Raw genomic sequence first — 9517 nt, 5'->3', positions numbered from 1 at the left:
TGCACGTCAGTGACACACGTTCCCCCTTGACATGTGTGCATGTCAGAGGAGCCCGTTACACACAGTGGACTACACTAAATTATACTAAGCCGTTGATTTTTTAATTAACGTTTGACCACTCATCTTATTTAATTTTTTTATGCAAATATAAAATTACTTATATCATACTTAAAGAATATTTGATGATAAATCAAGTCATAATAAAATAAATTATAATTACATAAATTTTTTGAATAAGACGAAAGGTCAAACGTTTATCAAAAAGTCAAAGGTGTCGTGCATTAAAATACGGATGTAGTACTTATTAATCGTCGGCGTGGAGCACGTTACCTGCTTAATTTGGACATTGATCGTCACCTCTTTTGGGATTATTTGTATTTGGGGTCTCTTCAATCGTCTCAACTTGTCAATTTGTTTAAGGCTGCTGAACAAACGCAGATCCAAATATGGCATAGGCAGGATCTAAAGTGGGGGAATAGGAATGATATTTAACTCTTGCAGCTTACTTGGAGTATGATATATACTCCCTCCGTTTCAAAATATTTGACACCGTTGACTTTTTAGCACATGTTTGACCGTTCGTCTAATTAAAAAAAATTGTAAAATATGTAAAACTATATGTGTACATGAAAGTATATTTAACAATGAATCAAATGATATAAAAAGAATAAATAATTACTTAATTTTTTTTTGAATAAGACGAATGGTCAAACATGTACTAAAAAGTCAACGGTGTCAAACATTTTGAAACGGAAGGAGTAGTTATTATTTTATTATACATCATGTGTAGTTGTTTTTTAATTACATGATGCACACTCACAGAAACAATAAAAAGCACTCACATCATCACGAGTGGGACACTTTACCATACACTTAGGAGTCGTACCTAATAATAAACTCGTGAATCACGCTAAATTCTTATTATTAGTCCAAGTAGTATGTTGGAAACCGTGTCTAAATGCATGTTTATATTTGTGGATGCAGACAGTAATATATAAGTCATCAAATAATATATCTCAAAAGCTTACATCACTAGTATGTGCAAGATATTAATGTTTTACATGTATAATTGTATAAATGATATTAATTGGTTTGAACGACTAGAAACGTGTTACCACATTAATCTTAGAAAAAAAAAGGTTCGCACCATTTGCTTCTGGTGAGTCTAAATTATTTTTTTTTGCGGGGAGTCTAAATTATAATATTTAGATTTGATTGGTATGGTTGTATATGGAATATAATCATAATTATGGGAAAATAAGTAAGAATTGTCCCAAGAGTTTAATATAAATCTAATCATGTTTTTAAAATTTAGCTTCACACAAAATTGTGTGAGAAAATTCACTAGTTTATATACATTTGTGATTAATAACATATAATGATAAAATATCTGTATTAACAAGTTAATCCGGGTTGATATCTGAACTATAAATGAAAAGGAAGAAAACAAGGAGAAACAACTTTGACTTCTTTGTTACTCCTATAGTTTAGTGGTACTAAATATTTTTTAAAATAACCCACACAAGATAGTGCGAAGTTTTATACTGATATAGCAGGAAATAAATTATAAGATTATAATAGTAACTTAAAAAAACCAAACACGCCACCACCACGAGTTGATAGCTCCTAGCTCACACAACCTAGACCTACAAGGAGGTCACAAACGCCCGGGCAAACACCGGAACTACACAACACCAACCCAACCATCGCTAAGCGTGATCGATTGTCGCTAGATCTAAAAGGAGGTCGCAAACGCCCCACTAAACACCGAAACCACTCAAAAAATTGTAAACGATCTTTCGATTATCCTTTTGCAGAGGGGTTGAGAAGAGGAAGTAGGTGAGAGAGAAGATTATCAAGTCGTTCCTCGTGCGTAGGTATAAAATAGTTTGATTCTCTTAATTATTATACTTTATATATATTATCCTTATGTGCTGAACTCCTCAATTATTGCAGCAAATACGACTGATTTGGGTCACTTCAGGTTTGGGGCGTTTTTTTTGACAAATTGGTCCTTGCAGAAAACTTATTTCGAAACTAGTCCCTACCAAAAACTATATCCAGAAATAGGCCGTCGGATCAGCGCCAAAGCGGTTGGCGCTGAGGTTGTTCTTATCTGCGCCAACGGGACTGGCGCTGACATCGCGCCAGCGTGGCGGGCGAGGCGCGATGTGGCAGGGCCTCAGCGCCAATGCACTTGGCGCTGACACCTTGCACACCCTAAATAGACCGATGTGCGACAATGAATTAACGGTGTCGCTCGTGGTGCAACGGTAAGTTTCTTTCTTGCTATATCTGAGGACTAGGGTTCGAATCCCAGGTCAGCCATTTTTGTTTTTTTTTAAAATCATCAATCTACGTGCGTACATATTAATGATGATCTCCATTTTCGTTTTTGTCTTCAAATCTTCAATGTACTTTTTTTGTTTAAATTAATTTTTATTAAAAAGAAATATCACATTTAGTACAAATTTAAAAAGTAGAAGAATGGATTAAAAAAAGTTTAGAGACAACTTTTAAAAGAAATATCACTTTTTTATAAAAAAGAAATTAGAAGAATGGATTTAAAAAAACTTGAGTTTTTTTTTTAAAAAATAAACAACAAGTTGAGAACTAAGGGTAAGTTTTATTCTAAAATGTCACGTGTTTTTTTAAAATTAAAACAACACTTGAGCTTGTAAAAGAAATATCACTTTTTTAAAAAATATTTAAAAGGAATAACACATTTAGTACATATTTAAAAATAAAAGAATGGACTTAAAAATACCTGAGCTTTGAAAAAGTTAAAACCGCAAGTTGAGAACTAAGTAAAAAAAAAGTTTAGTAAAAACATAAAGGAGAGGGTTCGAACCCTGGTCACTGTAACGCCACCGTTCAAATACCTACCACTGAGCTAAGCCAAACCTAATTGTTGCTTTTGCTTTTGCTTTTATTTAGCCAGTATAAAGGCCAGCGCCGCTGTAGAACATATATTCTGATATTTATATTTATATATATTTAAAAAACAGAGAGCATCATTAATCATTTATATGTACTAATGTACGCACGTAGATTGAAGATTTGAAGAAAAAAAAAGAACAAACAAGGCTGCCGTGATAGGGAGTCGAACCATGGTGCTAGGGTACACAAGCAAATGGTCATACCATTGTACCACAAGTGCATTGCTTATTAATGGCCGCGCATCCTTTTAATTAGCCTGTACAAGGGGTCAGCGCCAAATACATTGGCGCTGAGGCCCTGCCACGTCGCGTCTCGCCCGCCACGCTGGCGCGATGTCAGCGCCAGTCCCATTGGCGCTGATATGAACAACCTCAGCGCCAAAGAGGTTGGCGCTGAGCCGACGGCCTATTTCTAGATATAGTTTTTGGTATGGACTAGTTTCGAAATAAGTTTTCTATAAGGACCAATTTGTCAAAAAAACGGAGGTTTGGGCGCTCTTTTTTGTGTAGTTTAATTAATCGAAGGTACAGATCACGCCTGCCTTTGTTGGTAGTACAGGCCTATTTAGTTCGCGAAATAAAATTTTTTTAAGTGTCGCATCAATGTTTGATCGGATGTCGGAAGGAGTTTTCGGATACGAATAAAAAACTAATTTCATAACTTGCCTGAAAACTGCGAGACGAATCTTTTGAGTCTAAGTAATCTGTCATTAGCACATGTGGGTTACTGTAGCACTTGTGGCTAATCATGGACTAATTAGGCTCAAAAGATTCGTCTCGTGATTTCCTCCCTAACTGTGCAATTAGTTTTTTTAATCTATATTTAATGCTCCATGCATGTGTCGAAAGATTCGATGTGATGTATTTGGGAAAAAAATTTGGGAACTAAATCAGGCCTGCCTCCGTCCGAAAATAAGTGCAGTCGTGAGTATCTGTGTCCAACGTTTCACTATCCGTCTTATTTAATAAAAGTATGATAAAATTAAAAAAATCAGTCACACATAAAATATTGTTCATGCTTTTTTATCTAATAAAAATATTAATCATAATTTTTTTTAAATAAAACGAATAGTTAAATGTTGGATATGAATTGAATAGTGCAAAACTGTAGTACTTATTTGGAGGGAGGGCGTACTGCTTTATGCTTCTTGCTAGCTCTTGTCGTTGTTAAATGATGAGAGATACGGTTAGCTGATCTGTACTACATATACAGCATACAATCTGCCGTACATGCTGACAATAACTTTTTTTCTTAAGAAAAAAAAAGAAACTATTTTTTGTGCACTACTAGGATAATAAATACTATTTGAACGGTAAGGGTTTAATTTGTTGCATTTAAAATGCGAAACGACGTGCCCCATCGCGTGAATTAACATACCACGACGAAATCTATGCTGTTATGCATTCTGCTCCGCTAAAAAATGTTCGGTGGTCATTCGTCGTCTACCTGGCGAAGGCGAATCAACCAACAGTCGCACAATTCAGATATTATTTTCACTTCTTGGTAGTACTTCAGTTAGTTGATTTGGATTAATCAGCTTAATATAGTCTGTGTGCTGTGAGTGCAAGAATTTCGCCAGATTCTTTGCTCCCCGGATCTTCAGGTCTCCAATTAAAACAAGTATTTTTTCATGATCTCTCTCTGAAACCGACCATGGCGGCGGCGGCGGTGGCGGGCGTGTACCTGGTCGCCGAGCAACGCCGGCGTGGCGCTGACGAACGCGGAGCCGTGGAGGTCGACGGTGGCCTTGTGGACGGCGATCTTCGACAGCGGCTGGAACCCTTCCAACGACGACGGCTGCGACGCGCTCGCCGCCGCCGCCGCCGCCGCCAGCAGCATCGCCACCGCCATTGCCACGGCTCCTCCTCCTCTCTTCCTACTACCCATGGGCTAGCTTTCTACAGCTAGCTAATGCAATCTAACCACCTCGCCTGCGTCCCCAAGAAGCAGGAATGGATGGATGATTCGCCATGGCCATGGCCGGAGTGATCATCTTATACACGCACTGTAGGAAGCAGCACAGGTGGGGCCCACTCCTGTGGACCCGCACGTCAGTGTCACACGTCCCCCCTCAACATATGTGCATGTCAGGGGAGCACGTTACACACCGTGGACTACACGGTGAGTTTGAAGAGGTGATTGAGAAGATACGTAAAACGAGATTAACCATTAGCGTATGATTAATTGAGTACTAACTATTTTAAAAATGGATTAATATGATTTTTTAAAGCAACTTTCCTATAAAAATTATTTTTTACAAAAAACGTACCGTTTAGTAGTTTGGGAAGCGTGCATGCGAAAAACGAGGTGTTTTCTGACATTGGATACAGGTATACACATTTAAAGTATTAAACGTAGACTAATAACAAAATAAATTATAGATTCCGTATGTAAACTGTTATACGAATTTATTAAGTATAATTAATCCATCATTAGTAAATGTTTACTTAGCACCACATTATCAAATCATGGCACAATTAGGCTTAAAAAATTCGTCTCGCAATTTACATATAATCTGTGTAATTAGTTTTTTTATCTATATTTAATACTCCATGTATGTATCCAAATATTTGATGTGATAGGATGAAAAGTTTTTGCGTGGGAACTAAGCATGACCTAAATCTTTATACCGATTTCAGGATTATAATTCTAGCATGTTATTGGGCCACGTGGCAACCTGATAATTTAGCTGAACAACTCCAAATATTTTTCACGTGTCAATTATGTCGTGTCAATAAGATATCTACCAGAATCTCTCTTAGAAAGCTCCTGTGATTTGAGAGCTCCGGGCCAATTGTCGAATGGTTAACCCCGGCACATGGGATTCACAAATTTGGTTCCCTCTTGCAAGAGGCAGCTGGGTCATGCCATACACGTTGAGTAGGGAGGTGACGACCCAATCCGATAGTATCTGAAACGGATGGTTGGGCTATAACCTTCCTAAGAAATACAAGTTCTAAGTAAAAGATCTAATCTCTGTTTTATAACATGTAGAAGTAGATTTGTTGTATCAACACATGAAAATTATATCATTTAATTTTAAAACAAAAAAAATGTACAGATGGATAGCAAACCAAGGATCCATTTCTAAAATAAAAAAAACATAAGAAGATTTAAGCACCACATCGGTTATATTAAAGGGTAATTTAAAACCATGCCATTATAATTTTGCAACCTGCCCCCAATTGTACCTCCCACAACGATTTTGGAGTCGCGTGTTCGATCGCCGTGCTATCCACGTCGCCCCGCGCGCTGGAAGGCGGAGGGGTTTTTCGAGCTGGCAATTTTCAAAAAAGACCTTGGTTTTATATATAATTTATAATAGGTCCCTCACTATATGTTTCTATGTTCTGTATTCTTATGTAAAAGCCCTCCACAACCTACTATATCTTATACGAAGAAGGAAAAAATGGGAAAATAGGGCTGCGCTCTGATAAACGAAAAGTGAGGGGTTTTTCTGAAAAAAAGAAAATCCCTACCCACCCCACCCCACCCGAAGCCCTAGCTGCCACTGTTCCCTACCTTTCCCCTCTCCTTCTCTCGCTCTCTCCTCTTTCCTTGCGACGGGCGACAGCCGCCGCCCGGTCTTTCCCTCCACCTGGCTTGCTTCTCCTCGTCGGCGATGATCTCTCCCACACCACAACACGCCATCCTCTGCTTCCTGCTGTCTCATCGCCCCTCTCCCACTCCGTCGCAGCGTCGCTGCCCCGACCCGAGGATGCACCACCTTCAGATCTGGCGGTGGCTAGGGTTTGGCTTGGAGTGGTGGCTTGCAGCAGGCCGGACGCGGGTGCGCAGCGGCGGTGCAGCAGCTGGCGCAGTCGCAGCATGCGCAAGGCAGCAGGTCGCCGGTGCGGACGCGCGGAGGCAGCGTCGACGCGCAGCGTGCGGGCGCAGCAGCAGCTAGCAACAGCCCAGTGCACGGGCGCATGGTCGCGTCCTGGTCTGCTACTGCTACTCTACTCAAGTGCTCACATGCTATTTCTAATCAGCTAATGGCACTAATAAGTGAGTATTCCCTATTTCTCTGTAGCATTTAGGTAGACTCTGGACTCTAATCTATTTATCTTTTGAATGAGAAACAGAGCCTTCTATTTAATAGTTTTTTATTTACTGATAAACTTGCAAGAGAGAAGAAAACAACATTGTTTAACTACTTTACAAACCCAATTGATGAGAGCACAAACCAACCAACAAGATTCGAATAGATTTTGATCCTAATGAAATTCTTTTCAGCACGATGAATGACAATGGAGGATATGTTGGTGGATGCAGTTACATTTGTTTCTTTGGTTTAAGATTTGTTTCCGTTGATTTGTCACTAATTTGCTACTTTGCATATATAGCTGGCTGCTCACTTGACTTTTGGCTAAGGCCTAAAAGAATGCACTTTGTGCTGGCAAAGTACTCCTTTTTTTTTTCTTTTCTATCATGTGAACATTTAATTTGACTTGTAAGAGGAAGGGGAAAAGAAGGGAGTAAGAGGCAGTTTGGTCTCAGAAGAATGCACTTTTTTCTTTACCCTGCCTCTTACGGTTTGTGGCTGCAATGGCTAGCAGTGTATCTGGTTCAAGAAGTCTTATCGACGTTGTTCCATTCTTCTGATGACCACACTGGATCTGGTCATTTGTTGCATGATAGAGGATCCATCATGGTGTATTCATGTAGTCATTATCTCCATGCTTTCCTTCATGCTCAGTGAATGGAGACTGAAGACTGAAAACTGGTTGGTGCTCTTGCAGGTGAGATTGAAGATATAAAATTGGTCAGGGCTCTGGTAAGCTTTGTAATGGAGAAATTTTGCAGCTCTAGCTGTTTGTTTCATAGCTTCTCAAATTGCTGGGAAAAGGTAGAGATGAAAACATGATGGCTAGAGCTACAGTGTGGACCAATGATGGCACTTGGAGCTGGGTAAGGACCATTGATGATACTAGAATTTAGAGATGTGTTTGCGCATGCTATACTCTACATGTTTTATATTTCCATTGCCTTTTTTTTCCTTTTCTTTTTTCATTTCTTCTTGAAGGTATTGGGTCAGAGAGAGCCAACTTAGGTTTTAGTGTACCTTTATATTGGTAAAGTCACTTGGTTATTCAATCTAGGTCCAGAGTTCGGAATCTGAACTACACCTTATCTTGGCTGTATAATTAATGGGCCCCGGTGAGTAAATCGTTGAGTTCTGTACCGTGACTAAAGCGATGCAGAGTATAAGAAATTCAGAATAAAAAATTCAGAAATTCCAGTCATAAATTCAGAATCAGAAATTCCTAACCTCGAGACATGGTCAAAACTAATTAACAAGTTTTAAGGAATCAGTGTTGAGGTTGTGTTCTGCTCTTAATGTTTGTTTTAATCCATTTTTGCAGTACCTGCGTGACTATTCCATATTTTCTGCTACTGGATAGAGGCCTTTGCAGAGTACCTCCGTCGGTATGGAAGAAAATGTATTGTTACCGAGTTATACGGAGTATTTGTTATTCCATTGGATATACGGAGTACAACTTATCTGTGACTGTGACCACATGTGCATAAGTTGGTTTAAAACTTTAAATGGGCTTCCCTGAAGACATCGTGAGGAGTGCTCTGAAGATTGTCGACGGCGACGAGAACATGATTCTTGAAAAGCTCTGCTCTGTCTGAGGCCCTATGGTCGATATGAACTGTAAATTAAATCCCCATTTGTAATAAGACAACAGTGCTTGCTAATGCTCATTTTCTGTCTTTTCAGTGTGCCCTTTATGACACCTGTAAAACCTATTAGCTTGAGGCACACATTATTTTTGTTACAAGTATAATGGTTATGCCCATGAATAAATGGAAATGGTGTGAATTGAGGTTAACAATATGATGGTTCCAAGAGCTTTTTGTTTGTGATTCTTTAGCCAGCTGATAGGGCGCGCAACGCGCGCGGTAATGTCTAGTGTAGACTCAAGAGGCCTCCCACTGTGCTAGATTACCAGTCACAAATCCATTTTTGGCATCAAAGAGAACATCACGTGATTTTTATTTCCCTCGAAATTGTAGCATTACAATAGGATAGTTAATTGAACCAACGAAAAATATTTATTGGTAAAAAAAGGGCTACTCAACGAAGAAAAAAAATCAAATGACCATATAAAAGAAATTAAATCACAAATCAATATAGAAAAAAATATTTTTTATATATAATTTAGACATATGATGTTGTGCTCTATGAGCTTTGGCATTATCAAATATTGGCGCGGTAGATAACTGAACCAACTGAAAAGATATGCCGTTAAAAAAATGCTAGTAGAATATATAATGAAAAAAGAAAATCAAATGACAATACAAACGAAATTTAATCACAAATCAATATCGAAATCAAAATATAATGACAGTCTTTTGCAATTTGCACAGATGGTTGTATGCTCTATAAGCTGATTCATGCCTTTGCATGTTCTCAAATTTCTGTCATGCCCTAAATAATATTGACAAAAGCAATTGATTTATAATTATCTACTAAGGGTTAAAAAAATATTTAATTTTCTTCGGTTACACGAACAGGCTAACTAAAGACGTGTCAAATGGCTCGCCAATTTTCTACTAGTAGTTATAC

At 38.5% G+C, this 9517-nt stretch overlaps 1 long non-coding RNA gene across 1 annotated transcript; it reads left to right on the top strand.

The window, feature by feature from the left end:
- Positions 1-7350: 7350 nt before the first annotated feature.
- LOC4346127 (uncharacterized) lies at positions 7351-8783 on the top strand. Its single transcript, XR_001547903.3, has 2 exons — positions 7351-7851; positions 8307-8783. It is a non-coding gene; the product is annotated as an uncharacterized lncRNA (long non-coding RNA).
- Positions 8784-9517: the final 734 nt, after the last annotated feature.

The sequence above is a fragment of the Oryza sativa genome, chromosome 8, assembly GCF_034140825.1.
Source record: "Oryza sativa Japonica Group chromosome 8, ASM3414082v1".
Taxonomy (NCBI): domain Eukaryota; kingdom Viridiplantae; phylum Streptophyta; class Magnoliopsida; order Poales; family Poaceae; genus Oryza; species Oryza sativa.
This window is presented reverse-complemented; position numbering and strand designations above follow the sequence as displayed.